Source organism: Pongo pygmaeus, chromosome 15, assembly GCF_028885625.2.
Source record: "Pongo pygmaeus isolate AG05252 chromosome 15, NHGRI_mPonPyg2-v2.0_pri, whole genome shotgun sequence".
Taxonomy (NCBI): Eukaryota; Metazoa; Chordata; class Mammalia; order Primates; family Hominidae; genus Pongo; species Pongo pygmaeus.
The window spans coordinates 34291504-34305983 of record NC_072388.2 but is presented as its reverse complement, the minus strand read 5'-3'; positions in this window follow the sequence as shown (position 1 = coordinate 34305983).

The window sequence follows — 14480 nt, the reverse complement described above, 5'->3', positions numbered from 1 at the left end:
TGCCCCTTTTTTGACAGTTTCATTGAGGTATAATTGTCATTTAATAAACCATACATATTGAAAGCATACAATTTGGTAAGTTTTAACATGTGTACATGGGTGAAAAAATTGCCCAAATCAAGATAATGAACATAATCTTCACTTCCAAAAGATTCTTCCTGTACCGCTGTAATCCTGCTTTCTTACTCCTGCCTCACCCATACCCAGACAACCACTAATCTGCTTTCTGTCACTACAGTTTACATTTTCTAGAACTTTACATGAATAAAATCATATAGTATGTACTCTTTTTAGTGTGGCTTCTTTCATTCAGAGTAATTATTTTCATATTTATCCATGTTGCTCAGCCAGGCATGGTGGCCCACACCTGTAATCCCAGCACGTTGGGAGGCCAAGGCAGGAGAATCTCTTGAGATCAGGAATTCGAGACCAACCTGGGCAACACAGTGAAACCCTGTCTCTACCAAAAAACACATTAAAAAAAATTAGGTGGGCATTGTGTCACGCACCTGTAATCCCAGCAACTTGGGAGACTGAGGCAGAAGAATCACTTGAACCTGGGAGGTAGAGGGTACAGTAAACTGAGATTGCACCACTATACTACGGCCTGGGTGACAGAATGAGACTCTGTCTCAAAAAAAAAAAAAAAGATTTATTCATGTTGTTCATATAAGTAAGTAGTTCCATTGTTTGAATCTGTGACAATTTATTAACCTGTTGAAGGTGAATTTGGGTTATTTGCAGATGCTTTTGGTTATTAACTGCTATTAACATTTCTGTACAAGTCTTTGTATGGACACATGCTTTCATTTTTTTCTTGAGTAAATACCTACGAGTAGAACAACTGCATCATAGAGTGGGTATATGCTTAACTGTTTTTCAAAGTGTTTGTGTCATTTTACATTTCCACCAGCAATGTAACAGAGTCTCAGTTGTTCCATATCCTCACCAACACTTGGTATGGTTGATCCTTTTAATGTTAGACATTCTAATATGTATGTAATATAATAGTATCAATTGTGGTTTTCATTCCTATTTCCCTAACAACTAATGATGTTGGGCATTTTTTATGTACTTATTTATCATTACATATCTTCTTTGATGACATGTCTGTTCAAATATTTTTAAAACAACTTTTAAAAGACAAGTCTTTGTTTTTGTTTTTTGATAGATGTTCAAAAAGGCTATTTTTCAAATCATTCCTTTGTTTTTTTTATTGTTGTGTTTTAAGAGATCTTTGTATATTCTAAATACAAGTCCTTTATCAGGTATGTGGATTGCAAATATTTTCTCCCAGTCTGTGGCTTATATTTTCATTCTCTTCACAGTGTTTTTTGAAGAGTAAACATCCTTAATTTTAATGAAGACCAACTTACTGATTTTTATTTTTGGTGTTACACCTAAGAAATCTTTGCCTAATCCAAGGTCACAACAGCTTTTGCCTATGTTTTTGTCTATATGTTTTACAGCTTTAGGTTTTATATTTACGTCTATGATCCATTTTGCGTTCGTATTTGTATATGGTACAAGTTATGAATTGCTATGTGGTCGGTTTTGGGTTTTGTTGATTATTTATTTATTATATATTTTGCATACAAGTATCTAATTGTTCCAGTACCATTCGTTGAAAAGAATATTCTTTCTCCACTGAATTACCTTTGTACATTTGTAAAATAATCAAGTTATCATATATGTGATCACTTGTTGCCTTTTAATTCCCACTCTGTTCTGCATGGGCTACTAAAACAAAGCACCTAACAGTGTCTTTCACTAAAAACATCATAGCAAACCTCTGACCCTGCAGGAAGTTTGATTAGTTGTTATAGTCAGAACTCTCAAAGATTGTGCGAGGTCAAAGAAGAAAATACAGTTGTAGTATAAATCCAGAAAGAGAAAGACAGCACTGCCAGTTAACCATGGAGGATAGAATACAAAGTTTTATCTCTGTTTCGTTCCTAACACTGTTAAACAAATTAAGAAAAATAAAAAGACATGATGTCTCAAGGATAAAGACTGCAGGAGAGTAGACAACAGCGAATGAAAGATAAAGACAAACAAAATCTTGGAATCTGGAAAAAAGAAGGATGAATGGTCAGTAACCTAGCAGACCAGAGAAAGTTAAAAACTAAATGCCTGCATTAAGGAAAGCCAACAAGATGTACATCAATTCTACAGAAATACCCAGGAATCTGGAAGGCAGGATACAGAGTGAAGCTGAAATGGTAAAACTAATTCCTCTCCATATGGGTCTCATCTCTCTCTGTCTGGTCTCTCTGCATGGGCTAATTTGGATTCCTCACAGTAGAATTGTTGGGTTCCAAGAGCAAGTGTCCCAAAAGAGAAAGCCAAATGGAAGCTGCTTTTTTTTTTTTTTTTTTTTTAATGATCTAGCCTCAGAAGTAACATAGCATCACTTCTGCTGTAATAGTAGTAGTTACAAGTTCCTGCCCAGATTAAGAGGAGACAACACAGACTCCCACCTCTTAGTGAGGAGAGTGCCAGTCACACTGTAAGAAGAAAATATGAGATGGGATATATTAATTGGTACGCCATCTTTGGAAAATAAAATCTACCTACTTTCGTAAGGAAACAGAGGCCCAGAGAAGTCTGTATTCTCCAAATCACAGTCAGTAGCAGAGTAAGACTAGAAACTAGAAATCTGAACTATCTGAACTCCTATTCCATGTTCCTTCCACTAATTCAACTTGACTCTTCATTTTATAAAATCCACACTGGTGAGACTACAGAGTTAATGTATAGAGAGAATTTAGTATAGGAGAATTCTTACCTGAACCCTAGGTAAGATTTTCATGATTCAGTGAGTTCAGGCCATAGAGAAACTATTATTCACCAGTGGAGCTATGAAAGTTAGGCAATCCTAGAAAGGAATTTTTAATAATTTCCAAACCAAAAAAAAGTTAATGACGTCAATGGAGGAAAGGTTTATAAGTCAGGCTTCCTCATTGCTGAGTTTTATGGCTTTATAAAAATCTATGAATATGTTTTCTACAGACAGCTTCATTCTTTTTTTCAGAGACAGTAATACAAATAATTCTAGTGTGATTTAACTATCTAACAACAAGAATCAGGTATGGTTTTCTGAGCAAGTAAATTCCAACAGTGTTACTCATTTTGATATGTTTTACTCTGCTAATTTGTATATTTAAAGTAATGGTTTAATTAGGCCAGGCACGGTGGTTCATGCCTGTAATCCCAGCACTTTGAAAGGCAGAGGCAGGTGGATCACTTGAGGTCAGGAGACCAGCCTGGCCAACATGGCGAAACCCCATCTCTACTAAAAATACAAAAACTGGCCGGGTGTGGTGGTGCACACCTGTGGTTCCAGCTACTGGGGAGGCTGAGGCAGGAGAATCGCTTGAACCCACGAGGTGGAGGTTGCAGTGAGCCAAGATCACGCCACTGCACTCCACAGTGAGACTCCACCTCAAAAAAAAAAAAAAAAATGACAGTAATGGTACAAAAAGGAATGAGATTAAATAGAAATAAAAAAAACTGTGATGTCTTACTATATAATTTATAGTAGATCTAATTAGCCAAGGACACATGTAATCTCAAGGTTAACCCATAAAAGAATAGCACAAGGGCAAAACTAATGAGCTAATAGAGGGAGTAAATAAAATCATTAAAATGTTTAATTCAGGATGGGTGCAGTGGCTCACACCTGTAATCCCAGCACTTTGGGAGGCCGAGGTAGGCGGATTACTTGAGGTCAGGAGTTTGAGACCAGCCTGGCCAACATGATGAAAACCCATCTCTACTAAAAATACAAAAATTAGCTGGGCATGGTGGCATGCACCTGCAGTACCAGCTACTCAGGGGACTGAGGCAGGGGAATCACTTGAACCCGTGAGGTGGAGCTTTCAGTGAGCTAAGATCACACCGTTACATTCTAGCCTGGGCATCAGAGAGAGACTCTGTTTCAAAAAAAAAAAAAAGTTTAATTCATTAAAAAGACAAAAATAAGGAGGAAAAAAGGGAACAGAGAACATGGGACAAATGTAAAGGATAAGACAGCATATATATCCCAAATATATTAGTAATTACAATAAATATGTGAATACACAATAATGCATCCATCCACTCCATCTCTCAAGGAAGTTCCAGGTGTTACAAGCTTTTGCTATTACAAAAATACACTAACAAAATGAAAGTGGAATCACTATAGACTGTACATCTTCCATTTTATCAGGTCTTGCCAAATTGCTTTCCCTCATCATAAAACATCTCCTCCTTCACCACATTCCTGCCAATGCTTGGTATCACCAGACTTAAAAAATTTGCCAATCTCATGGGCGTGAAGTAATGCCTTATAGCATTAATTTGCATTTACCTTACCAAAGGTGAAGTTGAATATCTTTTATATATTAACCAGGAGGATTTCTTCTTCTATGATTTGACTTCTTATATCATTTGCCCTTTTATTGTTGTGTTTTTTGATTTGCCTTTTAATTTATTTCATATGTTAGTCACTGGCTTGGATTACTGAGTAGATAATAGTATTCTTCATACAGAGAGAAAATAAAGATACATGTTGGAGCTGCAGAAGTAAAAAGGAAAGAAAGAAAAGAGAGAAAAAGAAAGAAAGGAAGGGAGGGAGGAGGAGGGGGGGAAGGAAGGAAGGAAGGAGGGAAGGAAGGAGGAAAGGAAGGAGGGAAGGAAGGAAGGAGGGAAGGAAGGAAGGAAGAAGGGAAGGAGCAAGGAGGGAGGGAGGGAAAAAAGAAAAGAAGAGAAAAGAAAGAGAAAGAAATTCAGGCACATTTTTTAGTAACAGTTCATGAATTCAGTTTCAGATAATATATTGCAAATATCTTCTCAAAATGGCTAATTTTAACTTTACGGTGCCTTTTGCATGCAAATTTTAATATGGTTAACATATTTATTTTCCCTATCTGACTTGTGCTTTTCATGTAAAAAAATTCCATCCCAACCTGGAGATTAAAGATGCCCTCAAGTTTTTAAAGTTTTAGTTTTCTCTTCTAGGTCTTTAATATTTCTAGAATTTAATTTTGTTTGTGGTATGAAGCTAATACCCAATTCTTTTCCATATAGATAGCCAATTGTCCCAGTATCATTTATTAAATGGTCTGTAATTTTCTTATTGATTTATACTGGCTCCTCTGTTACATTCTAACATCTCACATCTATCTACAGTCTAATTGCCTATGTTTGTGCCAATATCACACTATTTTAATTGCTATCACTTCCTTTTTTTTTTTTTTTTTTTTTTTTGAGACGGAGGCTCGCTCTGTCGCCCAGGCTGGAGTGCAGTGGCGCGATCTCGGCTCACTGCAAGCTCTACCTTCCGGGTTCACACCATTCTCCTGCCTCAGCCTCCCTAGTAGCTGGGACTACAGGCGCCCGCCATCACGTCCGGCTAACTTTTTGTATTTTTTAGTAAAGACAGGGTTTCACCATGTTAGCCAGAATGGTCTCCATCTCCTGACCTCATGATCCGCCGGCCTCGGCCTCCCAAAGTGGTGGGGTTACAGGCGTGAGCCACCACGCTGGGCCAATTGCTCTCACTTCTTATTAAATCTTGTTATACAATAAGATATCCCTCCCCTCACTTATTTTTTTAATTGTTTTGGCTCTTCTTAGCATTTTATTATTCCATAAGAATTTTAGTTTCAACTTGTCAAGTTTCAAGAAAAAAAGACTGGAACTCCTAATAGAAAAATCAACTTTATGGGTTACTTTGGAAAAAAATTACATCAATATTGAGTCTTCTCACTGTAAACTTACTACATATCTCCATTTACTTAGTTCTATTTTATATTCTTTAGTAAAGTTTTACAATTAACTCCTTTAAAGTGCTGCATATCTTTTGGTAAATATATTCTCAGTACCTTACATTTTTTGTTGCTATTGCACATGTCATTGTTTTAATATTTTCTATTTTTTTGTATATTGAACTTTTTCCAGTAATATTGCTGAAATTTCTCATAAGGCCTAATAATTTATCTGTAAACCCTCTTTTTTTCTTTCTTTTTTCTTTTTTTTTTTGAGTCAGAGTCTCATTCTGTCACCCAGACTGGAGTGCAGTGGCACAATCTCGGCTCATTGCAACCTCTGCCTCCTAGGTTCAAGCGATTCTCATGCCTCAGCCTCCCAATTAGCTGGAACTACAGGCACACGCAACCATGCATGGCTAATTTTTGTATATTTAGTAGAAACAGGGTTTCACCATATTAGCCAGGCTGGTCTCGAACTCCTGACCTCAAGTGATCTGCCCGCTTCAGCCTCCCAAAGTGCTGAGATTACAGGTGTGAGCTGTAGCGCCTAGCTTATAAACCCTCTTTTAAGACAGTACTTCATAAAGGGCAAAGGAACTTCCAAATCAAGTACCTGAGTCCATTACTTTCTGAGCCAGGAAACAAAATATGAAGTTTTAAAACAGAGAGGGAAGGAAATATTATTTCTTTTCATATCCTTATACAGACTATCTAGTGATTTTACCCTACTGTGAGGCCTGGCATAAATAATGAGAGTAATGTTCAGCAATGGCTTTGGAGGAAGGTTCACTCTTTAATCACTCTTTATGCTACTATAGTTAAAAAAAAAAAAAAATGAGACTGAAGACAGAGCCAGGTCATGACTGACTTGTGTGCCAGGCTATGAAGTCTATATTTTATCCTGAAAGTAATACACTTAGCTCAGATTTGCATTTTGGAGTTTTATTTCAGAAAAGCTCAAACAGTACTAAGAGGGATAGACTGAGCATGTGTTTTTGAGGCAGGGAACCCAGTTGAGATGCATTGCAGTAACTCTCTAGACTACAAGCTTCATGAAGACAGGGTCAGTCGGTTTTGCTCACCACTGAATACTCAGAGCTTAGCACAGTGCTTGACACACAACAGATACTCAATAAATACTTGTCGAATTAATTGATTCACCAATTAATTAATCTTAGGAAAAATAATCAGGTGGAACCAAAAATAGATAGTTGAGATGGAAAGGAGAAGACAAAAATCTATAAATATTTTAAGCAAAGAGGCAATTATATATTGAGAGTGAGGGGAAAGGAGAAATTTAGACTGGTTCCCAGATTCCTGACTAGGGTGGCTGCATGGATAGAGATATCCTACAACCAGAGAGGGAACAAAAAATATAGACATGTTTACAGGAATATTTAATAAGTTCAGCTTCAGAATGTTGACTTTGAAGTACTTCCAACAGATTTGTCTAAAGAGCAGTTGTATCTGTGGATCCGTAGATGCACTGGGAGGTTGCTGAGGTGATAGGTATCAGGGAGTCACGGTGAAGAAGGGTAGAGTTCAAGTCTCTTTTATCTATGATGTGCTGTATCCATCTTAAGCTACCCTGTGGTCTCAGGGAAATATTTACAAGGACTTGAGCAGATCTGAAGTTGCCTCTTGAAGAAAAATGTGACCCCACCATAAAGACCTGAGTGACTCACCTCCATTTGCAAGTGACGTGACCCTTCGTTCAGGTAAGAGCAGAACCAAATATGTCACCCCTGCCATCTGCTCATCTTTAATCCAAATCATATCACTGTACCTTCAACAGTATATGCACACTTACTTCTCACCCGAAAAGTTCACCTGGGATTGACTGCTCTCCAGTTCTGGTGGAAGGCCATTGAGTTGAAAGGTTGATAGCCTGAGATTTATTCTCTATCTACTTCTCTAAATGTTCTACCATGTACTCTAGTATAAGGTACCACATTAACTTGGTTCCTTCACTGAGTACCTCTTCAGTGTTATTCTCAGATTTTAACAAAGCCCAATATGAGAAAGAGACATGACTAAAACCCTGGAGCATTTGCTTTAAAGTCTTTTCTGAGGTACTGACCTCTATATTGTTCAATGTCCCTTGCACAGATTTTCTCACGATAAATTCCTTGTTATTTCTACTGGCATTTTTATTATAAAAGTAATTTATGCATGTTGTTACAACAATGTTTTTAAGCAATAGAAAAGCTCCCACATCTATCTTCTTTCCTACCCACACAATTCTAACCCCTATAAGACATCAAGTAGTCAGGATTCTTTCCATTGCAAATGCAAGACCTGTAGCTTGAAGTGGAATCCAAGAGAGGAATGGGAAGGGCAGTCCCAAGGGCCACAGGGAATGGAACATGGGGTGTAAACTTCTTATCTCTGCTTCTGTGAGCTGTTAGTCATTCTCTCACTTTTCTCCGGTGGAGGAGAACAGGACTTCCAGTGATGAGGGACCATAGCCTTCCATCACTATCATCCAACAGGAAAAGAGATTTTTTTCCCCCTTAGAAAAATTCCAGGGGTGTGCTCTAATTGGCTTGGCTTAGGTCAATGAAGTATTGTGGTTGGCAGTGCTCAGAAACTCATGACTGAATAGAAGAAAAGCAGTTCCCTTAAGGAAGGTGGACACTGTCATCAAAAGAAGCAGGAAGTCGTGCTAAACAGCAAAAGTGACTAAAGACATTATATTATCATCAGTAGTGTTTTTTTGAGTTTTTTTTATATTTTTATTATACTTTAAGTTCTAGGGTACATGTGCACAACGTGCAGGTTAGTTACATATGTATACGTGTGCCATGTTGGCGTGCTGCACCCATTAACTCGCCATTTAACATTAGGTATATCTCCTAATGCTATCCCTCTCCCCTCCCCCCACCCCACAACAGGCCCCGGTGTGTGACGTTCCCCTTCCTGTGTCCAAGTGTTCTCATTGTTCAATTCCCACCTATGAGTGAGAACATGCGGTGTCTGGTTTTTTGTCCTTGTGATAGTTTGCTGAGAATGATGGTTTCCAGCTTCATCCATGTCCCTACAAAGGACATGAACTCATCATTTTTTATGGCTGCATAGTATTCCATGGTGTATCTGTGCCACATTTTCTTAATCCAGTCTATCATTGTTGGACATTTGGGTTGGTTCCAAGTCTTTGCTATTGTGAATAGTGCCACAATAAACATGCTAGGTTCCAGACATTTTCTCTGAATTTACAAGCATGTAAATATAGCCTTTTTATGTTTTACACAAATAAGAACATACTATGGCAAATTCCTTTTAAGAGTTTATCAAGGAAAAAATGTTCTTCTACAAAATACTATATACTTTCTTTTGATTGGATAGTGAGAATTCTCTAATCCCGTATCTCTTTTTCTTGACTGTCAGGAAGCTCAGTGCTAACTACAACATTCGGTTACTACAGTGTTCAGTTACCATTATTAAATCTCATTGAAGTATTTACTTTCCTCTTCTTTTCATAATTTTAGATTTGTAATTTCTAGCTTGTCTAGCTTTATGGTACCTCAAATGTCTTTTATTGTAAACCATCTCAAATTCTTTTTGAAAGAAGATGAAATTTTTGTTAAGTTCTTTTAATATCTAGTATTTTTTCACTTTATTATTTTTTCCATTATGAAAGTAATGATTGCTTATTATACAAAATTTAGACAATAAGTGGAAAAGTAAGGAGAAAAAATTGCCCATGTTCCCACCACTGTTCTCACCACACATTATTAACATTTTGGTGTATTGCCTAGTTTTATGAGTCAGAGAAACAGCCAAGTCATATAATCAGCTCAATTGAATAGATTACTTACTAATCAAAATATCCCTGGAAACTTTAAATTATGGAAGGATCCAAGGAGAATTAACAACAATAAGGGAAGTCTCTGAAATTTTGACAATGCTTACCCAGAATTTATTCTTATAAGATTAGTACTAATACACAGTCTACAAGTCCATCCTTCCCAAACATTGTCTATCTACACCTAAACTAAAATAAAGTTCAAAAACAAAGCGCTACATTTTCCTTAAGCTCCTGTAATTGTACTTATCCATGAATTCAGTGGGAAAATTATTCCAACCAAAACAAAGGTCACATTTTCTAGATATCATAGCCAAAATTATGTTTTTGAGAAACACATTTGATAACTAAGTAACCTTTAGATTACTAATTGTGTAAAGTTGCCAAGGTGATGAAAGCAAAAGAAAAGTTCTAGAGAAACTTTAAGATTATTTGTGTGCCTGCCTGTTTCCCCTACAAACAGAGCTATACTTTGACTTTGATGGAAAATTAAGAAAATAATTATACAAAATATTATAATTTTAATACAGGAGTATTAGTCACCTTGGGTTGCCATCACAAAATACCATAAACTGTGTGGCCTAAAGAACAGAAATTTATTTTCTCACAGTTCTGGAGGCTGAAAGTCCAATATTAGGAAGCCAGCATGGTCAATTTCTAGTGAGGGCTCTCTTACTAGCTTATAGACAGCCACCTTCTTGATGTAACCTCACATTGCCTTTTCTTCATGCCTGCAAGTGAAGGGAAAGCAAGCTCTGGTATCTTACTCTTCTAGGACACTAATCCTATCAGATCAGGGCCCTACCCTTATGACCTCATTTAGTCATAATTACTTCCATAAAGGCCATATGTCCATAAAGTCACATTGGGGGTTAGTCACATGATTTTTGAGGGATACAATTTAGTCTATAGCATTCCATTTGCTCTAATAGTCATATTTTCTGGCAGTAATTTTATGTAGCTCTGAATATTTTGAAAATAAGCACTTACAGAGGGGTAAGTTCTTCACCTCCTCTCTGAATAACATTTTACCAATAGCTTCATACAACAAAATAAGCTTCATAAAAACTAAACATTATATGAAGACACACATGGCAAGATATACATATGTACATGTGGGTGAGGAGGGAGGGAATAGAGAGGTTCAAAGTTCGTTCACTTCTGAATCAACTGAAACCTTGTGTTTCACCTTCAGATTTGGGTCCTAAAATACCCAGTATCATGAAACATAGCTAGGTTGGTAGGTAGATAGGTAGCTATGTTGAAACCATCAAAAATTGATGACCAAAGTAGGTATACATGAAAGAACTGGATTCAGAATAAACAATACAAGCTGAAATTAGAACATTTTGTTTCATGGTACCTTTATGTAAAGTATGCTTGTGTTTAAATACGGAATCAGGAAACTATTTTGGGTCAGAATTTAAAATAATCTCATTCTTTTGTATGTCTGATTAACACGTTTGTCTTTGAGGTTCTTCATCTGAAGTACAAAGCTAAACAGAAAAATATATAAATCAAATATTTTGGCCCTTCCCTGGTCTTCCTACCATGGGCTGATACTATTCAGAAAGCATGTCTTTTTCCTCACAACATCTGAAGTACAATATAGAAATTCATCCTTTTCTATATGGAAACTGGGCCTTTCCCCAAGATTTTTATTTTGCATTTAACAAAATAACAGCAAATATCAGGTATTAGAAGGATCGAAACAACCTCTTCTATTCTGTTGTCCTTAGAACACCATCTTTTATTCATAGCTTCTCTTGTGGTGCTGGGAGGCAGATTCTGTTGCTATAGCAACGCCCTGAATATCCTTGGGGATAGCTTACAGTTTTACTTTTTTTTTGAACAACAAAGAGCCATTGATACTCCATGTTGCCAAAGGTTATAAAAGTTGAATTCTAAAATGAAAATATTTCTTCTATAGAAGTGGTACACCATATGCGTCCCACAAATTCAAAGAGATATGTAAGGATATGACCTTTGTGTGAACACTGATGAATCTGGTATAATACTGTTTGGATTCAATGGATTATTCACAGCAGAAGTAGTTGAAGTGTATGCCTTGTTTTCTAAGACCACTGTGGGGGATAAGGGGTTTATTCCCAGTATCTGTAAAGATCCAGGAGCAAGAAAAGATAAATAAATCAAAGGTCCCATCACTTACATTTTGTTTGTTACTTTGTAATCACCTTCCCATCCCCACCCCCACCAAAATGAACTGCTATATCAAAATCCAATTACACTTTGACAGTAAATAGATCCTCAAAGAGTGGTTGTTACTGAATCCTTGCTCCTCAGAATAGATATTAAATGTACGAGATTCTCAAGTGCTCTGAAATCTGTATTCCTTGCTTCATTTTAACTGGATTCTCTTCATCTGTGAAAAAAATTCCTTAGCTATCTGCTTTGTAAAACTAGGGGAAAAATTTCAAGTATTTCTTTCAAGATAAGTCAGCTCATCGCCCTAGAAACCTGAGGGGATGCACTGAGAAACATACATGAAGAGTTGGAGATACCACAGATTCGTTTCCTGGGAAAACAGCCGTAAGAGCTTATAGAGGCTCAGGAGATGGGAATCTAGATTTTTCTCAATAATGGGAGAGAGTGATATATGCCGAAAATGTAGATAATACATTACGATTGATCCCAGTCTCCTCCACTCACCACAGCCTGAGCAAATTCATTGGAGTTAGAAGACCTTCCCAGCAGATCAAGAAAAACCCACGACCCAAGGCCATTCATTCATTCATTCTTTCTTTTATCAATATAATAAGTGCATGTTATGTCCCAAGCCAATCAAAGGCTTTCCAAATGCTTATTAAATGCCTGATTGTACTCTTGAAGAGTTAGTCTCTAATTCAATAAAGCCTTCATTGGCACAGGTTCTATAGGTATAATATAGAGAACTTTATTAAAAATAACTGGTTTAGAGGGTAATCATAACTAGTAACAACAAACACACAGATTGTGTTTCTAAATACCATTTCCCACTAAAAGGAACCAGGGTTACTTGGAGAAATGGCTGATTCCAAAAATGGTTGGAATCAGGAAAATACAAGGCAACCTGAAATATCCTGTTGTTCAAGAAAGCAAGAAAGTGCTTACACACTAATAGAGGCATGTCAAAAGGACACAAGAAGTAATTTGAAGGAGCTCCCACTGTCCATATCTTGGACAATTTGATCATTAAAATGAATAATGACAGAGAGAGGTTATCACATTAAATAAAAAATAAATGCACAAGTCCATAGTGATACTTAGAAGAAAACAGGGAGGCAGAGATGGGGAGAAAAGAGAAGAAGAGGGAGGAGGTAAGGGAAAAATAAAAGAAAGCTCCACTTTACAGAAGAATACCAACTGTTATGGACTGAATTACATCCCACCAACATTTGTAGGTTAAAGCTTTAACCCCCAATGTGACTGTATTTGGAAAGAGGATCTTTAGGAAGGTAATTAAGGTTAAAAGAGGCCCTAAGGGTTGGGCCCTAATTCAACAGAACTGGTATCCTTATAAGAAGAAGAACACACCAAAGGGCTCTCACATGCTTTCTCTCTCTCTCTCTCTCTCTCTCTCCCCCTCTCTCCCTCTTTCCCCACATGCATATACACAGAGAAGAGATCCTGTGAGGACAAAGTGAGAAGGTGGCATCTATAAGCCAGGAAGAGAGGCTGCGCCAGAAACCAACCCTGGCAGCACATTGATCTTGACTTTCTAGCCTCCAGAACTAAGAGAAAATAAATTTCCATTTATGCCACCCAGATTGTGGTGTTTTGTTTGGCAGCCCAAGCAGACTAATACACCAACTAAAAAATATTGAGGAAATGATAGAGTTAGAAAATCACCATTTTTCAACCACCAATGTAAAAATGATCAGTGGATACCAAAACCACTGGGTCAAAGATTATGGTTTTAAAATATGACCACATAGGTTAACTTTACAGTAGGGAAATTAGGCATGATATCACCATCCTAACCAAGCAATCAAACTTAGCATCACCAATAGTAGGACAGCCTGGTGTGTGCCTCCTGGTGGATCCAATAAGAAATATACATCACCTATCCAATAGTCTTGCAAAGAATGTTTAACCTGAGCCTAACTGTGAGAAAACAATCAGACAAATCCCCAAAAAGGAGACATTTTTGCAAGGCAACTGACCTAGATCATTAAAACAGAGTCAATATCATAAATAAAAGAAGCCGTAGACCCCTTCTAGACTAAAAGTTTCTAAACATTACAACCACAGAATTAACCAACTTTCATAGGATCTTGGGTCAACAAAAGCACCTAAATAGATATATTGGGTATAACTGGGGAAATTTTTAATGGGCTGTATGTTAGATGACAAAACAATTCACATTAATTGTCTTTGGTATGAACAGTGTAATGGGTATACAGAAAATTGTCTTTACACTTAGTACAAACCGAAGTAATACTGGGTGAAGTATCACTGGGTGAAGTATCATAATGTCTGCAACTTCAAGTGGCTCAATAATAACAGAAAAGATTACATATATACTTATATAAATAAATGGGGACCAGGCATGGTGGCTCACACCTATAATCCCAGCACTTTGGGAGGCCGAGGCAGGTGGATCGTTTGAGCTCAAGAGTTCAAGATCAGCCTGGACAACATGGTAAAAGCCCGTCTCTACTAAAAATACAAAAATTAGCTGGGCGTGGTGGTGCACATCTGTGGTCCCAGCTACTCAGAAGGCTGAGGTGGTAGGATTGCTTGAGCCCAGGGGCGGCACAGGTTTCAATGAGCCAAGATTGCGCTACTGCACTCCAGCCTGGGTGACAGAGTGAGACCCTGTCTCTAAATAAGTAAATAAATAAATAGGGAGCAAAATAAAGCAGAGGTAGTGAAATGTTAATAATTGATAGATGTAGTTGTAAAGGGTATATAATGTTCAA